Raw genomic sequence first — 19,332 nt, 5'->3', positions numbered from 1 at the left:
GGCTGCATGGATGTAGTAATTTTTTTAAGAAGCACTATCAGTATGTTGTAAAAATCTTGGGATTTTTCTACACAAATAAGTCTTGCTTTTCCTTTTGCATGGAAAAGAAATTGGTGGAAACAACCTTTTTGCCTATAATGGGCTATGGGGCTGTATTGCACTTTATCCTTTTAGCTTCTTGCCTTGCTGGCATCTCTATACTGCCCCAAGGTCTCATTGCTGGTTCTATGGGTTCTCCGGATAGTCCCTTAAAAGCATCGTAAAAGCAAGTCTTGGAGTCTCTTAGATAGAAAACAAAACTTTAACATTGAATTTTCTTGCATGCTAAAGGAACAGCCCTGTGGGAAAGGTGTAGCACTTTGTTTGTTCAACAGTGTGTTTGCTCTACAGACAAGAGAGAAGAGTTTTCATCTGACATTTGACAATTAAGTTAGGACAATATTTGCCAAAGCGAATGGTTATGAGCAGGACAAACCTCCTGGAAAAAAAGTCTCGCGTCACGATATTGTGTAATGAGGCACAACTCTCAGTTCATTATAATATCATCAAACATTTAATTAATTGCAGTAATTCAATTCAAAAAGGGAAACTACTATAGATCAATCACACAAAGTGATATTGTTCAACCGTTTATTTCTGTATATTTTTACATTTATGACGTAAAGCTAATGAAAACCCAAAATATACTTTGTCCAAACGTCTGAGTGCTAGATATTAACCAATAACAGGAAGTTTGACCATCTAATCATGGGGAAGACAGCTGACTTGGCATTTGGCTGGTAGAAAGTCATTTATGCAGAGAGTAAGACACGAAATGTATTTGCTAAAAACATTTTAACAGGAAGACCCCTAAAAGGGCAGGTGCTCAAAAGAAAAAAAAGGGCACATCTCCCCGCATTCTAGGACAGAATATTAACAAAGCCATTCAGCTTTCAGAGTTTAATAAACAATGATAAATTACAAAATTGTGAAATATACAATCAAAGCTAAGGTAAATCTCTATACAGAGCATACAACTATGCATATGTAAGATATTTTATTAGTAATTTCTTTCTGCAGGTCTATTTTGTTATAAGAAAGTATTGCGATATTCAAACTCACAATTTAGCAAGAAATGTAAATCAGAGCTGGTGGTTTAGCTCTGATTTACATATTTTGTCTTTACAGAATTACACTATTAAAAATATAAACAAGGGCACAATGCAACCTTTTAGTGTACTGTAATCTATAAAAAAAGAGCTGCCTGTTTGCTGCAGTGGAGATGAAGATGGTCCATTCAGGAAAGCAGAGCTGCATCAAACTTTTAAGGTGGAACTGCAGAAAAAAACAAAAAAACAAAAAAGCAAAAATTTTATTGTTAATGCATGTCACTATGGGAAAAGCCTACTGAGTTTTGCTTAAAACTTTTTTAAATATTTAAATCACACATTTGTCTCATGAAGTGATTTTTTTTTGCAAAACAAACTTATTTGTGCATGTCAGACATCTTTTCTTGATATTCTAAGTTTTTGTTTGACTCAAAGTTTTGCTTGTGATTCTCACATGACGTCATGGGCAGGACCCAAAATTGCAACAAGATTTCTGATGTGTGCAAATAAAAGTTTATGTTTGGCAAATAACTTTTTAAGTTCACAAGACAAAAATTAGTTATTTAATTAAAAAAAAGTTTTTTAAACAAAACAATTTGTTTTTAAAAAAGGAATCATTACAATTCCAAAAGTTTTGATTACAATTTTATTTTACTTAACTGAGGTTAGTTTATTTTTCACCATTGAATAATTGGGGAAAAAATTTAACTACAAACTCTGCGAACCAGACCCTAAACTTAAAGTCTGGGTTGAGTTTTTTCCCCTTCATTAATGACACACATTATATCTATCATGGTAATTCAGGGTGAGTTATTTTTAATTCTAAATGAATATCCTTGTTGGACTTTTATTTAAGTGCTATGTTTATCTAACGCCAGAATAAATGCGATGTACATTATGCAGCAAAGGAAATTAGAAGATCGGACATTTATCCATTATGGAGATGATACGTTTTGGACGGGCGATGTGCCTCGTACACAGGGAAGAAGCTTTTTATTATCTAGCTTTGCAAACAAAGTCGTTAGCTAGCAGCTAGCTAATAGCACAACAACAGCAGCCTAATGTCTGTATGATAAAAATACTGAATCGATAGATAAGAACAGTTTTTCCTCACCTGGCTTTCTCCTGCCCTCAGTAGTTCTTCAGAGTAACCCAGACGCAAAGGCCTGTCGGTGTCTGTTGTATTTCATTACCTCTCTGCTTAAACCGCTACTCCGTGCTGAAGCAGAAACGATACTTAAACGTTTTCCGTCATCTGACAAGTAGCAAGTCTACTCCACTTTATTCACCAAAACGTTTTTTTATATATATATTTCACCAAAAACTGTTCTGTAATCTGGAACATAGACATATGATCTGGATCGTTCGCTATGCTGAGCTCCAGTTAGCCGCCTTATCTCACAGCGCGAGAGGCAACTGCGTCATGCGTCACGGGCAAAAGGTCAAAGGTAACAAGGTGACCAGAAGGCTTATTATGTTGTACAAAAAAATAAAATAATTTTAGTACATGTTATTATGTGTCAGAAGAGGGCTTTGAAAATAATAATACCACAAAAAAAAAAAGACCAAAAGGGCACTTTTGGGCAAGGAGCAAAAAGGGCAGGTGCTCAAGCACCCCCAGCGCCCCCCCTCTGCACGTGCCTGGCTACAATTGTAATATTGTATTTAAATTTGAGAATCACAAGCAGCGTCAGGGCCTCTTATCTTGACTGAGGACATGTTGCTGTTGACCCTGCGCAGACTCCAAGTAGGTTGAGGTTTTCATAGTCAGTAGTGATTTTGGGAGTCACGTCATCTTCCGGTATTAGTTCAAGGTCTTGTCCAGAGGCAGGGCAGCGGAAATCTTGAGGCACTTCATACTTCCCCTCCGCTGACGAGCTTTGTAGAAACAATGATTTCATTTTCCAGCAGGACCTGGCGCTTGCCCACACTGTAAAAGTATCTGCTTTAATTGATCATTGTATCACTGTGCTTAACTGAACAGACTGCTCTGACCAAAGCCCCAAAGGAGACCGACTGTCTATTGACAAGACGAAGATGAGAGACACCACAACCAATTATGCATGTGAGCAGCAAGCAGCTATGAGAGCAACCTGGGCTTCCTAAACACCTCGGCTGAGACACACACTGATATCCTCAATGCTCATTGTTCAGTAATTCATATGAAATAAATTTTACAGAAATACTTATGATGCATACTTCACAATACAAGGACATGCTGTCAAATAGACCCAACAAGTAAAATCAGTAGTTTATAAAGCTTCAGCTTGCTTGTGCAACTTTGACTGTACCACTTTTTTCTTCCACCTAACTTTCATTGCCGTTGCTTGGATTGCAGTCATGACGCTTTGTTGCCTTGTGATTGGCGATGTTAAATGTTTGCCTTCCCATGGAAGTGTACACAGCATGATATAATACAGACTATTCACATTTTCAGAACTGACTTTTGAGCTATAAGTGAAAATCATTAAAATGATTAACAGAAAATGATCACACGTAAAGTTTTATCACGGAAATAAACAATGTCCCAGGATATCGAGGTCCAAATTAAATTTGCACAACAAATTATTTATGTTTTAATGTTATATATATATATATATATATATATATATATATATATATATATATATATATATATATATATATATATATCAGCTTCCACCAATTTTTATTTATTTATTTTTTTTGCATTTGCAGGCTGACAGATATTTTACTGACCGTCCTTTTTTCTTTTTCGTTTTCCTTCCTTCCTTTCCCTCCCGTTCAAGCCATCTCGGTGCTTGGCAGGAAACAAAAATGTCTCTCTTCTGACTCCGCCTCTTTAAGAAAAAATCGGATGTGGATGCGAGAGAGAGAAAAAGGGCAGCAACAATGTGACAGACAACACAGCCGCTCGGCTCAGAGTTGTAGTGGATATCGGCTCAGTGAACGGAGGGAGGGCAGAGGCGAGCCAAGCCGAGCCGCATGCTCGCTGTGCAACAAGGCGTACGGGAGCGGAAAAATGAAGCGGCATCCAGCAGCATCCAGACAACAGCGAGGCGGCGTTTAGGTGAGGCTTTGTTGGTTTCCGTGCAGATTTGCATGCTTTCTTTCTTTTTTTTTTTTTTTTCCTTGGTGCTCCGAAGCGCTTTGTTTGGCGACACGGAACAACATCCAGAGATGATGTGCATGCTCGATGTTCGGCTGGTAACAAATAAAACCCACCACTGGAGGATTTTTGCCTCCCTTTACTTCGCTGGATCTCCTTATTCAGAGTCAGAGCGGTTGATTTTAGCGCGTTTGGCTCATTGAGACAAAAGGTTTAATCAAAGGAGAGGCGTTATTAACACAAGCAGGACAGTTCACTGTTTTCCAGTTAGTGGCTGCCGCTGCTCTGTACGACGACAATGAATCATTATGGGGTTTTTCTGCTGGAGAAAGTGACTTCATTCATAGCCCATAGTGAAATCAGGCCTGCCTGAATACTTCTGTGGAACTTGAGGAGAAGCTGATTGTTGTCCCCTTGATGCAGCATGACGGACCCCAGTTGCAATGTTGTCAGAACTGTGCAACGACAAAAAAGATAAATAAATAAAAAAAAATTATGCAGTCTCATCTTATTTGTGTTCGTTCGGACTGTGAGCTGCATGGGCAGGTTGTTACACGCGTTTTCTTCCATTTCACTAGGAACAAAAACAGGGAAGTGGTTATTTACTTTGCTTAAAAAAAACAACATTACACTGAAATGCCAGACTATTGTTGTGTTCTTGACTAAAATGAGGGAGGAGCAACAGTTTAAATCTTAATATTTTTTTTCTAAAACGTGACACCCTGCACTACTTCCACCTGTGCTATCAAAGTTGATCAGTGACATCACAGCCGTTATATGGTATAGCTGATTGTTTTCAACTTTAGACTCACAATATGATTTTAGAAAAGTGCAACAAAAAGCATTCTTTCTTACCCCATTGCCTAAACTCACCATGGATTTTAACATTTAATTCTATTTTATCTTACTGATTGTTGTTGATATATACAGTTGCCTTTTTGCAGAATCACCTAGTGGCAGATTTTTCAGTGGAATGCAATTCCAAATTTTCTCATACAGCTTTTCTAAAATATTCCAATGGAAATGTGGTGTGGGAAACCAAAAATAATTATGAGCTGACATTTACAAAGCAGCCAATCTAGGAGCACCATTCGTTTTTCTTGGCTCTGGTTGCCTTTAACCCAAAGAGCAGCGATAGGGAAGACCGTAGATGTTAGTCGGCCTCGTAGAAATAAAATTGTCACAATAACAAATTTTGCCAGATGCTAAATTGTCCCAGTATTTTGGTAATGTTGTTGTATTGAGGCAATGTAATGATAATGGGATAATGATAGACTAATAAACTTTAATTTTAAAAAGAACATTTTAAACTTTTTAAATGTACAAAATAAAACACAACTGTCCAAAATGATAAACAAGATGGAAATAAAAACCACTTACGAACCATAAATGAAATGGATTATGATGTCTCCGCGAGCAAAATTGTCCTTCAAAAAATAATCATCAGAATGAAAATTAGCGAGCTCATCTTAATTTATCACGTGATTAAATGCTTAATTGCTTATTGCGGCAAGCTTAGTTGCTAGCTGCTGTGTTAGAGCCAAGGCGGTTTCTCCTGTGTGTATTAAAGTGTGTTGAGGTATATTTGGTGTTTGAACCATTAAAATGTGCAGCTGTAAGCGCGCAAAGACCTCTGTCCGATGTGTGGACCGGTCAACTCTTCACTTCTTGCCCATTGATTGTAAACACCAGCCACCTGTAACTCTGCTACCAGAAAAAAAAACATGAAAAAACTCACTGTATCGTTGTCAAATACAGGAAACCATGTTTCCTGTGTTTAACAGGTCTGTTATGTAGTGCTGAGAAACAGACTTGTGAGACGTCTACGTCTTCCTCTGTAATACTATTGAAATGGATTAATTCTCATAATTACTGCTAATTTTCTGCATTATGGGGTAATTTCCTCAATTCTGTGGGTTGACATGTGAAATGTCTCTGTGAAACTGACAGTGGTCAGACGCCTTCAGTTTAGAAACTCAGCCCATGTTCTTTTAGGAAACCCTGCTGATCAGAATGGGGCTGTTAGAATATGAAGTACAAAACCATAAACTTCTTGCACTTCAAATCGATTTTTTTATGCTTTTACACAACATTACTTTTGCATTAATCAATGGTCTTATTCATGGTCTCACCTGACTTTCCATATTAAGGCGATCTGCACTGCAAATACTCATACGCACATCACCCAACGGCACTTCAAACATACCAAAATATCCATTTTACGCCTGGCATAGAACTATAATTATTCCTGGTGGCTGTCTGGGATCTGTTTGTCTCTGCAGCTAGATACTTACTGTCTGAAATGAGATGCTCTCCCTCTGTGTGTGCAAATCGAAGACAGCAGAGTACAGGTGTGCAGGAGAGCTGTTCTCTGGGTACACACTAACAACAATGGAGCTTTATCCTGCAGCGCCAAACCGCATTAAAGGAGACACCCTATTCTCATGTTTCTTTCTTTTTTTTTTCTTGGTGCATGCTCGTCTCTGTTTATTCACGATTAAAACAATCCCTTTAACTAATTTTTGGTCTTAGTTTCTGAGGTTTGTGTTGCGCACTGCGAGGAGAGGAGATTACTTTGCTTTGAGAGCGGCAGAAAAGAGAGACGTTTGACAACTTTCATGTGCGCAGTGTTTTAGAGTAGACGGCGGAAAAGAGAGTTTCGTCTAAGACTACCAGCTAAAAATATTTCTGTAAGCAGAACGGATGCCTTTTCTTCTTGTTTGAAAAGCTGGAGCAGAGCTCATCAAGGTTGTGTATTTTACAGAGTTTCCATAAATCAACAAGCTACACAAAGAGCATTCCACATTTATCAGGCCCTGCTAAAAGCACTAAAATAAATTCGTCTTTAATCGCTAAGGTGTAATCTCACACTGAAAATATATTTTAAAAAAAGTCTAAAAATCTGACCTTTGACGTTAAACAATTTGTGAAAAAAAAAAATCACAATTCGTTTTAAAATGACTAACTGGAGTTTTTGTATTTTGTAGTTTGTTATTCAAAGTGTCTTGAAATCTTTTTATTTGGAAAATTGTTTTTAATTTTGTACAATTCTTTTCATTTTCACCAAACATATTTTTGTCTCCAAAACTCAAAAGTGGCTTTAATTTATTTACAACAAGTTGGAAACTGGATCAGTTTTTTCCTTTTCTATTAAAACTATTTATTGTGGCAGGTCTGATCAGCAATCTGTGACTTTCTCTACTAACACTAAAGGACTAACTTCTCTTATCTGCTCTTGCAAATGCGAGAGAAAAGAGGAAAGGCGAGTTAAGTAAGGAAGGTGCGTGTTGACCTTTTTATAAGTCAGAAAATGGCTGCAGCAAAACAGCTACAGCTTGCACATTACCGCAATCAGGGCAATAGCTAAAAAGTTTAACACAAAAACAACTGGACATGAGTCACCATACACTCTGAGGAGGTCAAAAAATCTCCTCAGTGGTTTCATGTTAAATTATTTAAAAGTATTAAAAAGGGAATTCATTTAAAGCATCTGAAACATTTTTATCAGAGCATCAATAAATGGTGGTGAAAATGTCAGCCTGAGCAGAAAGTTTTAGTGTGCTGGATCCTTCATGAGTGCTTACTTCAGTTTCCCTGTTCACTCTTGACTGTAATTTTGAATGTACATAGACACGGACATAGATTTAAAGTTGTTTTCCAAAATCCCCGCATCTACGTCAAGTATTAATAAACTTGCGGCCGTGTGACTTGTGACAAATGCTGATACGTCTGTCATTGGGTTAATCTTTGCAGGTTGAGATTTGTTGCTCCAGCTGCTTCACAACAATAAGGAATCTAAAACCGGCAGCTGATGAAATGCATGATCCGTGTGAGTGATAATGACCCAGTAATAGGGCCACTCCTCTCATTAGCATCAGATGAGATGAACTGATTCATGCAGAAGAGTGAGCGAGGAAGAGATTATTTTTTTCTTTCTTTTCTGAAGTTAAATTTCTTCTGGGTTTGATGGTGTCCCCTCTCCAGACAATCCCCCCACCCCCAACCAGCACAAATCCAAGTTAGTAATTTGTTTACACCTACAAACTGCGAGGTGGACTTCTTGAAAACTGTAGAGAAAAATAGCAGTGGTAGAAATCAACAAACAGTCAGTGTTGTACTTCTCCTGTGTCAGACACTGTGCATATTTTTCCACATTTGATTTTACTATATCATCAATAAATGCTGCATTCACATTTTAAAACTTGACTGAAAAAAAATAAGTTTTTGACCTCATCAGCAAATTTGCCGTCTAAAGATTTCAGCCTTAATTTTTAAGATGACTTTAGCTGATTTTAAGGCAGCAGAACTGAGTCACCTGTGCTCTTTCAAAAGCACCAAAATATCTACATTTAAGTCATCATTTTAAGCATTTGTGTAGGGACGTGCTATTATTTCCTCAGCAGAAAATACAACTGTTTAATCATAGTCTCTGAATTATTTTTTTGTTGTTTTATGGTACCGCCATGAGAGTGTGATATTTCTGCACAAGGTTATGATTCTGTCAGAATCTCATAAAGGCTTGTTCCTAGTGGGAATAAAGGGAATCTGAAAATGATTTTACTCCTGAAGGTTCTGTTGGCCTTTACAGCAGCAAGGCCACCATTTGTCAAAGCTTGATAAACTTTGCTTCACCGTATGCTCTCTGTTTTGCTCCTTTTTTATTTTGTGACCAAAAGTTCCACGAGTAGCTCCGTGTTATTATTATTCCTATCTTTATTTCTTTTTCTTTAAGAATAAATTCCATCAGACTTGAATAATAAGGACAGCATATTCTATATTACGACTACTGTGCTGGACAATCTGTTAATGTGGCACCAAGCCATTCATCCTGTTTAAATACAACAAGGAATATTGTTCTTGCAGTTCCATAATGAAAAGCTCATTGTGACATCATGCCCACACATTCGGTAGCCATTAGATTAATCTAAATCGGCGCATGTCAGAGGGGGAAAGGCTTATTTTTGAGCTTTTTGTCTGTTCAGCAGCAATAACACCATTCGTTTATTAAATTTCACACTCTGCGAGATCCTCCGGATTAAATTTGGGTCTTCAGTTTGTGTCAGTCTGAGATATTCTTAAATTGGTTTATGTAAAAATCAGTGTCAGAGAACCATCTTCTTCCATTCTGTAATTTGTTTGGGAAGTAAAGCATCGCGATAAAATACCAGAATGAATTTGGTTTGTTTTAATCCAAACAAAACATGACATCAAACGATCATTTAATCACATGAGCGTGGCTTCTGTTGTCAGCATCTTCTCTTTCTTTTTGTTTTCTTTCGCTTATAAAACCCTTCATGTACTTTTCTAAGTTATGGAGCAATACATCTTTAAATCAAACAATCACATTTTATTTGTATAGCAAGTTTCAGGCATTTCAAAGTGCTTCACATCATAAAAACACAAAGTCATGCAACACAGAATCAACAATCAAAACATTACATTAAGTCAAGTGCCATCGTTAAATCCTTTATTGATTATGTTTCAAAAGCTACTCTTAACAGGTGGGTTTTTAGTCTGGATTTGAAGGCACTCGGTGTTACAGCAGTTTTGCAGTTTTCTGGAAGCTTGTTCCAGATTTGTGGTGCATAGAAGCTGAATGCTGCTACTCCATGTTTGGTTCTGGTTCTGGGGATGCAGAGCAGAACCAGAGGAGGAAGACAGGTGTAAGGATAATATCTGGAGCCCGCTCTCAGACCTCAGAAACACAGAGCGGTGGATCCTCTGGGGAGTCAGAGGCCCGTGGTTTAAATGAAGTGAGCGCTAAGGAGGGAAGTGCCGAGGAGAACATGTTGATTCATTCCATCTGTAAATTTGAGAAACTCGGGTCCAGAAGACATTTCTTCATAGGTATTTTGTGACTGCAGTCTGTGCAGTGGAGGAGCAGAGAGGGAACCAGCCGCTCTGTCTCCAGTCGATGTTTTATCTAGGGCTGTTGTAAACGAATATTTTAGTAATCGAGTAATCTATCGATTATTCTTACGATTAATCGAGTAATCGGATAAAAAAAAAATTATAAAATGAAATATTGGTAAATCTGGCATAATACCGGTGTTACTATCAGATATCAATATCAGTCCAATTGTTCACATTTGAGCATCCCTAACAGTTGCTTTTTTGTAGTTTAGAAAACTAACCTGTAACAATAATAGCTCACTTTCTAAGTTAACCAGAAGAAAAGTTATAGAAAAATCTGAAATTATATTGAATTTAATAACAAAGAGGCAGGCTCACAAATATGCTTATAAAAAATGTCTACAATCCAGCTTTTAGTTTATGTATTCATCTTCAGTGAGTTTAATAGATTAATTAAACTCACCTTGCCACCTAACCTGTCACGCTTTGGGTTTGAAAATACGGGAAATGCCGCCTGGAGTGGGAGGAGAGGGCGAATGAACGAACATGGGGTGGAGGGGAGGAAATAGACCAGCGGACTGACGAACCGTTAGACCGGGGGACGAACACGGGGGGAAGCAATACGGGATATTTACGACACCTTCACTGGTCACACTCAGAAACTCATCTATCAGCCATGTACGATGCGCTCCGCCACCCGTTTCTTCAGACCGGGATATGAAATTTATTGTGCGGTTCGTCGGTAAAGCTACATTTACACGGTAAGCATCAGCTACTCAGCCGCCCGCCCTGTTCAGGCTATCCGCTCACCTCAGCGCTCTTCCCGCCGTTCGCTTTCAACCAGCAGCCCCGGAGGAGAAATGCTGCCGTACTCCAGGCATCCCCCCAGTCATTTTAAGGATGCTTATTGGTTCCCCAAAAAACGATAAAAAAGTCGGGCATTATCATCAATCAATAAAATCCCCAAGGGCCAATCTTGAAGATTGGACTTTATGCTGCTGAGACTTAGCTTTTGTCAACAACTCAGAGGCGGAAGTGAGAGCTCCGCGCAACGCAAATGAAGTCCCGGCCGGAACACGGTGCGCTAACTAAAAAAACATAAATTAACGAAGCTTCGAGGCAGGTAAATTTTCCTCGAGGAATTTTAGTAATCGAGGTACTCGAATCATTCGAGGAATCGTTTCAGCCCTAGTTTTATCAGTTTGCATTGGAATAGCTTGCTTCTGATAAGCGCCGGGTTTCATCCTAGTCAGACTTGCTTGAGTCTGTTCTTCTGAAGTGATGGTCACATTGTTGTTCTTGTTGTTAAAATGAAAAAAAGGTTTGCAGTGAGCAGCTTTATCCCATGTTTGCTAAGATTGCATCCGCCTCTTCCAAAGAGGTGAAAACAATCCTGAGGTCATCGGTGAAGGTCACTGAGCTGGCAGAGCAGGCCGTCAGCCATTTGTTTATCATGTCCATCCTGGAGTGTTTTTTGTCTCCCCATTGAGGTGATGGAATTGGACCACTGAGAAATGACCTCATTTTTAATTTTCCCATAGTGTTCAAAAGAGTGATGAAGTCCCTTTTCAGAATCTCAGATTTTTGCTTTGCCAGATCATTAGCACCAACATGCACAACTAAAGTCTCAATATTTAGCTGATCAGTGGTCACAGAGAGTACTTTGTGAGTTAAATCAGATACAGAGTCACCAGGAAAAGAAATCGATCCTCATCTAACTCATGGCGTAAGAAGCTCTTTTTCTAACTTCATAAATTGTTCTGTTCGTCCATACATCCATACAGCTTCTTTTTCTGGGAGGATAGCCTTATATGTGTCTTGTAAAATGATTTTCTGCTTGAATAATCTGCTATTCCCAACCTTCTCAACACTGGAGTTAATGCTTAGTATAAAGAACATGGTCCAGGCGCTCAGGACTTCATGAGTCGGCATGGATTTACTGGGTATACATCTCAAAGTCTTTTTAGTTAAAGCTCATATAATTTTACTGCTGGCTGTAGTTGGAGGTTTATTTCTTTTGTCCCCGACTGTACGAACACCTGACTGTGTGGGACTCTGTGGGCACCAAGGGAAGCTGGAGGTGTAATTTCAGAGGCGCTCTAAGTGACGAGGCCAGCAGTTATCTGAGGTCAGTCTTCAAAAGCTGGAGCGCTCGAGTCATCAGGACCAGCTGTGCCCCCTCATTTCTGGCGGAGTGTGCAAGCATTTAGAGGACAAGAGAAACGCATATCCATTGCATTGTAACGAGCTGTCCACACACTACGGTAAAATACCTGAAAGGAGACATTGTTGAGGCTTGCAGTCCAATCCTGATGTTGAGTCTTCCCCAAAATGGGAGGAAGGATGTTTCAGCAGCTTATTGCACCGCGGCTTTTATATTTCTTCTCTAAATAAAAAAAAAAAAAATATTGAGTAGCTGTTGATCTCAGGCTGTGTGCAAAAGTAAGTGTCCAGAGTTCAGACAGATTATGAAGAGGTTAAGTTTTCTGAAATTGGCTATGGAGCTGTGGATTATGTTAGGCTTTCTCTTGACCCCTGGACATGAATTTTTTAACAAATGTAGCAGCCTGCCTGTAAAATACTGATGTGATCGAGTCCTGTTGGCATCCCTAAGAGGGCAGAAGTATACACATTAACCTGGACATGCAAAATCCCTTCATCGCTACGGGAGCCTTGCCAGTTTCTGCTCTTGCAGTGGCTACAATTTCATTCTCGAAACATATCAACAAAAGCGAGTTCAATAGAAAGAATACACAAAGCAGGGTTTTTCCTTTCTTTTAAACTTCCAGAGACAAAAGAACAGACGACACATTTAGGTATGTTTCTATCTTTTTTTTTTTTTTTTTTTTTTTACTTCAATCACAAATAATATAATACATTTTTTTTTTAATTAAATGTCTATGTAGGCACAGTGTCAGTTTTATTAATCTGCATTGAGCAGAAAGCAAACAAACTGGGTCTCATGACAGAAACGACCAGATTGAAATAAAAGGAGGTGAGTTCTTTTGCTTCGGCTGGTCGTGGTTAATATTAAACAGACAGAATTTTTATAGTGCTCTTGAACTCTGGAAACACTTACTATACAGGTCATAGTCATAAGGGTCGGTGTCTCGCCCACTCTGATGTAGGTTTTCAGGAATATAACTTTTCTTTTGCCAGACAAATGCTCTTCATTTCACTCATAATGACTTTTTTAAATCTTCCACATGCAACCTGAGTGGCGCTCATCAGTTTTCTGACTAAATGTGTCGTTTATGATCACAGAGGGAATATTTGATGCAACTATTACACTTGCAACAAAAAAAAACCTCAACACTTATCAAGTGAGACTGTTCTTGGAGTTAAAATGCACTTCCTCTAGATTTGTCTTGAGCTACCTGTTGTCTTTTTATCTGCAGTGATGCATACTTTATAAAAGGAGACGGGTGAGTATAGTGTGCCTTATTTCTTATTACGAGAACAGGCTCATTAAGGAATGCATGTAAAATTTAGATGGTGTGTGTATAGCTGCACATGCAATAATGCCTGATTTTTCTAAAGTGCAGCTGAAACGATGTGATCTTCAGCTCACAAAGGCAGATTTTTTTTTTCTTTTTTAACATGTTGAAATCCAAATGTGGCAGGAATGAACCGATTACTACATCACTTAATTTTATGCTACTCTATGCATATGCTTTGTATGCACCGATGAAGAGTCACTCACCTTTGCCTGGTAATTGTTTGGAGTTGCTGACATGATGGGGAAACTTTGATGCATTTTCTGAATTATTCAGTGAATTTGACCTCTTGGCGGTACTTTTTTTTTCACAAATGGTCTAGCAGTTATTCAGTGACCAAAAAAAAAAGTTGTTGACATCACAGCAAAGCGCAACTTACCCACTTACTTTTCATAATCTCAAAGTGAAAATATATAGGTGTTGTAGAGTGAAAAAAAAAATAGCATAAATTAACATTGTATTTTAGCAGCACTACAAATAAACATTTTTAGTTTTTAAATAAAAGCAGTTGGAAGTTAGACGCATTATAAAACCGGAGTATTTTTACCCCAGGTTTTCATAGTGTGGCGATCTCACACCTGCCTGTGCCTGGATGTGTGTGTCCGTGCTCCCAGCTGCATTCGGCAGTCATAATGTGAAGTGCAGGGCTGAATTTCCTTCATAGGACCTTGAGTTTGACAGCATGTGTTAAAGATGACCCTGTTTAGCTATGAGAACTTGTCATTAAGGACTGCTGCCTCTGTATGATTTGCCCTCAGTTGTGTTTGGGTCACACAATGACTCAGCACTTTCCAGAACCATGTTTTTATTAGATGTTTTTACTTGGTAAAGACTAAGCTTCTAATTTCCAAGTATTGTCAGTTCCTGTTTAACTTGTCAGGTACTTTTAAGTTATTTATTTATTTATTTTTCAGACTGAACAGGTGTCACGTGTCCAGATGATAACTTTATCTTGACCGTTCCGCACTGTTAAAAACTAAATACACACATGAAGTGGCAACGTGCAAGAACACGTTATGGCCTGCTCAGATGAAACCACCCTGCACAGCGGAGCAGCAATCTTGCCCAGGTGTTGTTTCACCGCTTATTTTTTCATCATTTCTTTGAAAATCTTGTTGCGTTCATTTGGTGTGGGGACTGCTTGGAGTCTTGTTTTGCCTCTGTGAACCCCCCACCCCAAAAAAAAATAAATATCCGTGGGGTTTTCTTCCACAGATGGACTCTGGATGTTAGTGTGTAACACATTTCCCCCTACCTGCCCTTTTGGCCTTCATTGGGCTTAGTTGCGCCTTCAGATCACGATTAATGAGATTCTAAGAACGTCATTGCAAAAATAGACATTTTTTGCCTCACTGATGTAATCACTCCTGAAGCTGAAGGCGGATAGAGAGGACAGGACAGACCTAATCTGCCTCAGCGGACTCTGTCTTTAATGGAGTCGGTCTTTTCTGCTCTGACCTTGCAGGATCTGTTTTTACAGCAGCGGGAGGCCGACTCTTAAGTTTGATCCCTTTACCTCCACGGGAGAACCATGGAGGTAAAGGTTTTTTGCATCTTATTGCAAAAAAGTAAAATGTGCATTTTAAGGTGACCTCTGCACCTCTCCAGAATTAATGCGTGATCTTTATTTGACTTGTAGAGATTTGGCTTTCACTGCTAATAGCATGTACCTTTGCTGTACAGATATGACATGCTAGTTTTGTCAGATCTTATGATGGAAACATATCAGCTCTCACCCTCTGTTCATTAATTAACCTTGTCTTTCTCATAGTCCTAATTAACAACACCATGGCAGCTTTTGAATGTCTGTCAGTCCTGGGCTACATAATGGACATGGACACCTACTTAATATGCATGAAGCTCCGTCATGCTGTAACCAGCCTGTAAAAGGAGGTCGTCTTGAAGCGGATTTCATTCTTTTACCCGTTTTGGGTCATTTAACTGCGATGCATATAGCATACATAATGACATCTCTCCAGCCAAGAGAGGGCGATTTCTATGAACATTTAAAATAAAATCTAATAAAATGACGTCTTGTGTGAGGCACTTATATTTAAAGTTAGTTATAGTGGCAGCACTATGTAAAATCAACCTTTCTTTTTTGGCTATGCATCAGGTGTGTTTTTGATGAGGAAATAAGATAACATGGATCGTTACCTTGATTCTTTCATTGATGCTTAAGAAATCCTTTAATCTCTCGTGGCAACCGTTCAGCTGTGCAAAACGTCTGGTTGGACCGAGCGCCGCCTTCGAGGACGAAGCTCCTCCTCGGAGCTGCATTTCCAAGCTTCCAGGCTCCACAGAGCAGCCCTCCTCCGGGACTCCCTCACTCACTCCCTCACTCAGTTCCTTCAGAGTAGTCTGCAGCAATTGGCAAACACCTGATGGTACCGTTCTGCTGAGTTCATCCTGCGAGCTACTTGTCAGTGCATAAAACATTGTTAAAGTGTTAATAGAGGAGCCATGTTGTGATGATTTTCTGAAAGCAGAAAGACAGAGGCCCGATTTCAAGGCAGTAAATTACAAAGTCAGGCTACTTATAAGTCGCATTTGTAGCAAATGAAGGTAGCATAGCTTCTTGATTATGCTATAAAATAGCACTATGCATCTAGAAAACACATAATACTACCACTTTAAGTGCAAATATCACAGCAATTAACCTATAACAACGCTACTTAATGACCTGATACATTATGCAGATTTACCGTCTGCCCTTCACTTGCGTTGGTATGCAGAATATTTGGAGTTGCTGACAAGATTGGAGTAATTCAGCTATTTGGGAACTCAAAACTCCATAAAGATTTTAATGTTCATCTCTGGATGGTCAGGTGATCATTAAGCACTGAGGGGGAAAAAAACAAGGTAAGGCACAATAAACCACGGCATACTCTGCCACTTCTCTGTAGCAACTTTTACACCTTCCATCTCCATTTAACCTGTTGTTTACATAATTTGAGCACGTCATAAATAACCATCGTGCTTAAACCCATGTAAAGTGTTATTAGATGGCAAATGATGTGGAAACATTTTTAGCAGAGCATCTGAATACATGATTTAATTTGTCTTTTTGACAAGGTAAACCTGGATACTAAGATTCTGCCACAGAAGGACAAACTATGCAATTTATTTTCAATAAGCGTCAAATTGCTAAGTGGTGGAGCAGCCGCACCGTATTCCCTGGTTTGATTCCAGACCGTTGATCATTTTCTGCATGTTTTCTCCTCTCACTGCTGCTCTTCATGTCAAGCTGCTAATGATTAAAGGCCAACAGTGAAACAAAAAACATTCAAATAAAGAACAAGGCGAATGTATGGGTGTCTGTTTTGGTTCCAAACTGATTCTGAAAAAAATCAGGTTAAAATCAAACTTTCTAATCCAGAAGCTAATACAGCAAACAACTTTTGTAAATAAAATGTTCAGGTTTTTTTTTTTCTCCATGGTATTTCATATTGCATCATAATTTCGGTTTCATCTTTAAGTGCAAGTGTTTTAGTCTCACTAATCAAATTACTCATAATCACACACGTTGGGCAGCTGTACGTCCCATGGAGACTCCGGCGGCTAATACGTTCAACCTGACAACTTTGTAAGAGAATAATTAGTAAGTAAGTGCACTTATGTTAGTCTTTTGAGGTCATTTGAAATGTTCATCATTGTGGGGAATGGTTTGCGTTAAAGATGCGACAATGATGCCAAAGACACACCAATTCTATCAAATTCATATTGTCTTTAAAGTGAAAACCTTTCAAAATATGTATTTTTTTTCACTGTTTTATATCTTTTGCATTTTTACCATGTTGCTTCTAACGTATTGAGGTGTTCATGAATCTTCATCACAATGTAATTACAACCACAAAATTCTACAAGTGTAAAACTATAATGTCTCCAATTGGGGTTTTTGTTTTTTCCCAGAAATAGCACTTTATTTTATATGCAGTTTGACAGCAACAGATCAGACAAATGGCAGCATATTCAGTTATTTATTGAGAATGTACAACCAATTAAAACTTGCATTTAGGGTATAAATGGAAAAACAAGCTGCAAAAGTAAAACCCAAACACTCTCTCTACGCAGAAACGCTATGTAAAAAAATTATATTTAGCATTCGTTACATATATTTTAGGAAGCTAGAAATAAGAGAAAAGGTAATAATTTTAACAACTAGAAAATTCCGCAGAAATTTTGAGGGGCCTGCCACCTGTGCCCATCCCTTTAAACCCAGCGTTTCAAATTTGTCATGAAAAATAGATATAAGCAATTCTGACATACTTAACCCAACACTAACACAGAGTAGCTGTGAATATTGTCAAATATATTATGATATACGTGTCACCATATAAGCTTCGCACATGTGATTCTCAGTCATGGTCCAAAGTAAAAAACATGAAGAAAGTTGGTAATAGTTAATTTCTAAAAACAATTTCAATTTTCATAGTAAAGATTTTAATTTACACTCAAAAATTCAGACAAATAATAATTTTATGTAAGCAAAACATGAAAAGTCACAGGAAATATGTATTCTTCCCACAATGCATTGTGAGATCTGATTCAGCGCTGTGGGACTACTCACTGCCTCTGTCTAGGACCCGTTGCTATGGTAATTAATTATCTGCACCTGGGCTGGCTCTCTCCCTGGTTTCTATACTTGTGAGACACCCAGCGTCGGTCTCAGGGCCCTGACAAAAAACCATAAGCCCTATGAAAATTTTGAAAACATTTTACGGGAGCAGGCATGTGTATCTATTTCATGACCAACTTTGAAATCAATAGGCCTCTATTTGTGCCTGTGAGGGGGATTTAAAGAGAGTTTTGAAGTCAGACCTCCACTGTCCTGTGTGTGTGTTTCAGAGAGACATCTTAGTGATGCTGTGAGTTCCTCAGATTAAAGTTTTTTCGTTTTTTTAAATTTATGTCGTCATTTTATCTCATAATCCCACTAAAAGTAATAGCTCACTTGCCGGGATCGAGCCGCTCGTTTTGATACCACTTTTGTGGGTGTACACGCAGCGGTACGAGCCGCATTAACGGTAACGGAAGAATAATAAATTATATTTACTAGAAAATTCCGCAGAAATTTTAAGGGGCATGCCAAAGTGTGCCCGTCGGTTTTTAATCAAGCGTTCTGATGCAAAAAATTAGCATTAATGCTAAAGAAAGCTTCAATGTAGTCAATAACCTGTGGTGAGTCAGAAACATGTTGACTAAACTGCACCTGTACCATTCAGTATGTTGAAATTAATGCATAAGCCAAAATGCTAATATTAGCGTGAAGACTAATATTCATGTAGGATGTTAGGATGTTAGGATGTGCACTGCCTTGCTGCGCAAGGCAGTGCACTAGTGGGGGCAGTAAAATGCTAAAGTTTGTGCTAATGTTGTGCACAATCTTGTGCTAATGTTAATGAACTGCCTTGCTGCGCAAGGCAGTTCACTATCCTGAGGAAAAAAAATGCGAAAAAAGCTTAATATTATTGCAACGCCTAGGGCGTTGCACTAGCATGAGAGGAGTGCAGCAACTCTTTGAAGCAGTTAGTTTTTCTGATCAAAGCGGCTTACTGTTCAGCATCCATAAGAGCAATCCGAAAACTTTTTGAAGCATATAAGAGGGCAATTTCTTGTCTCCGATGGAACCGCGATTTAAATCTGTAGTTCTCTCTGCACTAACCTGAGAGAAAAACATAATAAAGGCCTGAGAGGAATAGTCAGGCTTTTATTTTGAAATTTTCAGTAAGCTTCATTTTAAATGGCCACACTAATCCCATGTCTAACAGTGGTTGGGTTAAACCAGTTCATATATAATGCCCAG

General features: G+C 38.6%; 1 protein-coding gene across 1 annotated transcript in view; it reads left to right on the top strand.

Moving 5' to 3' along the window:
• The first annotated feature begins 3,976 nt into the window (after nt 1-3,976).
• The window catches only part of st6gal2a (ST6 beta-galactosamide alpha-2,6-sialyltranferase 2a), a 57,991-nt gene continuing 42,635 nt past the window's right edge, over nt 3,977-19,332 (top strand). Inside the window, exon 1 of the mRNA XM_014992192.2 lies at nt 3,977-4,137. The gene's annotated coding sequence lies outside the window, so the exon portion shown is untranslated. The remainder of the gene's footprint in view (nt 4,138-19,332) is intronic.

The sequence above is a fragment of the Poecilia mexicana genome, unplaced genomic scaffold (assembly GCF_051168715.1).
Source record: "Poecilia mexicana isolate PSO_F unplaced genomic scaffold, ASM5116871v1 scaffold_2, whole genome shotgun sequence".
NCBI lineage: Eukaryota > Metazoa > Chordata > Actinopteri > Cyprinodontiformes > Poeciliidae > Poecilia > Poecilia mexicana.
This window is presented reverse-complemented; position numbering and strand designations above follow the sequence as displayed.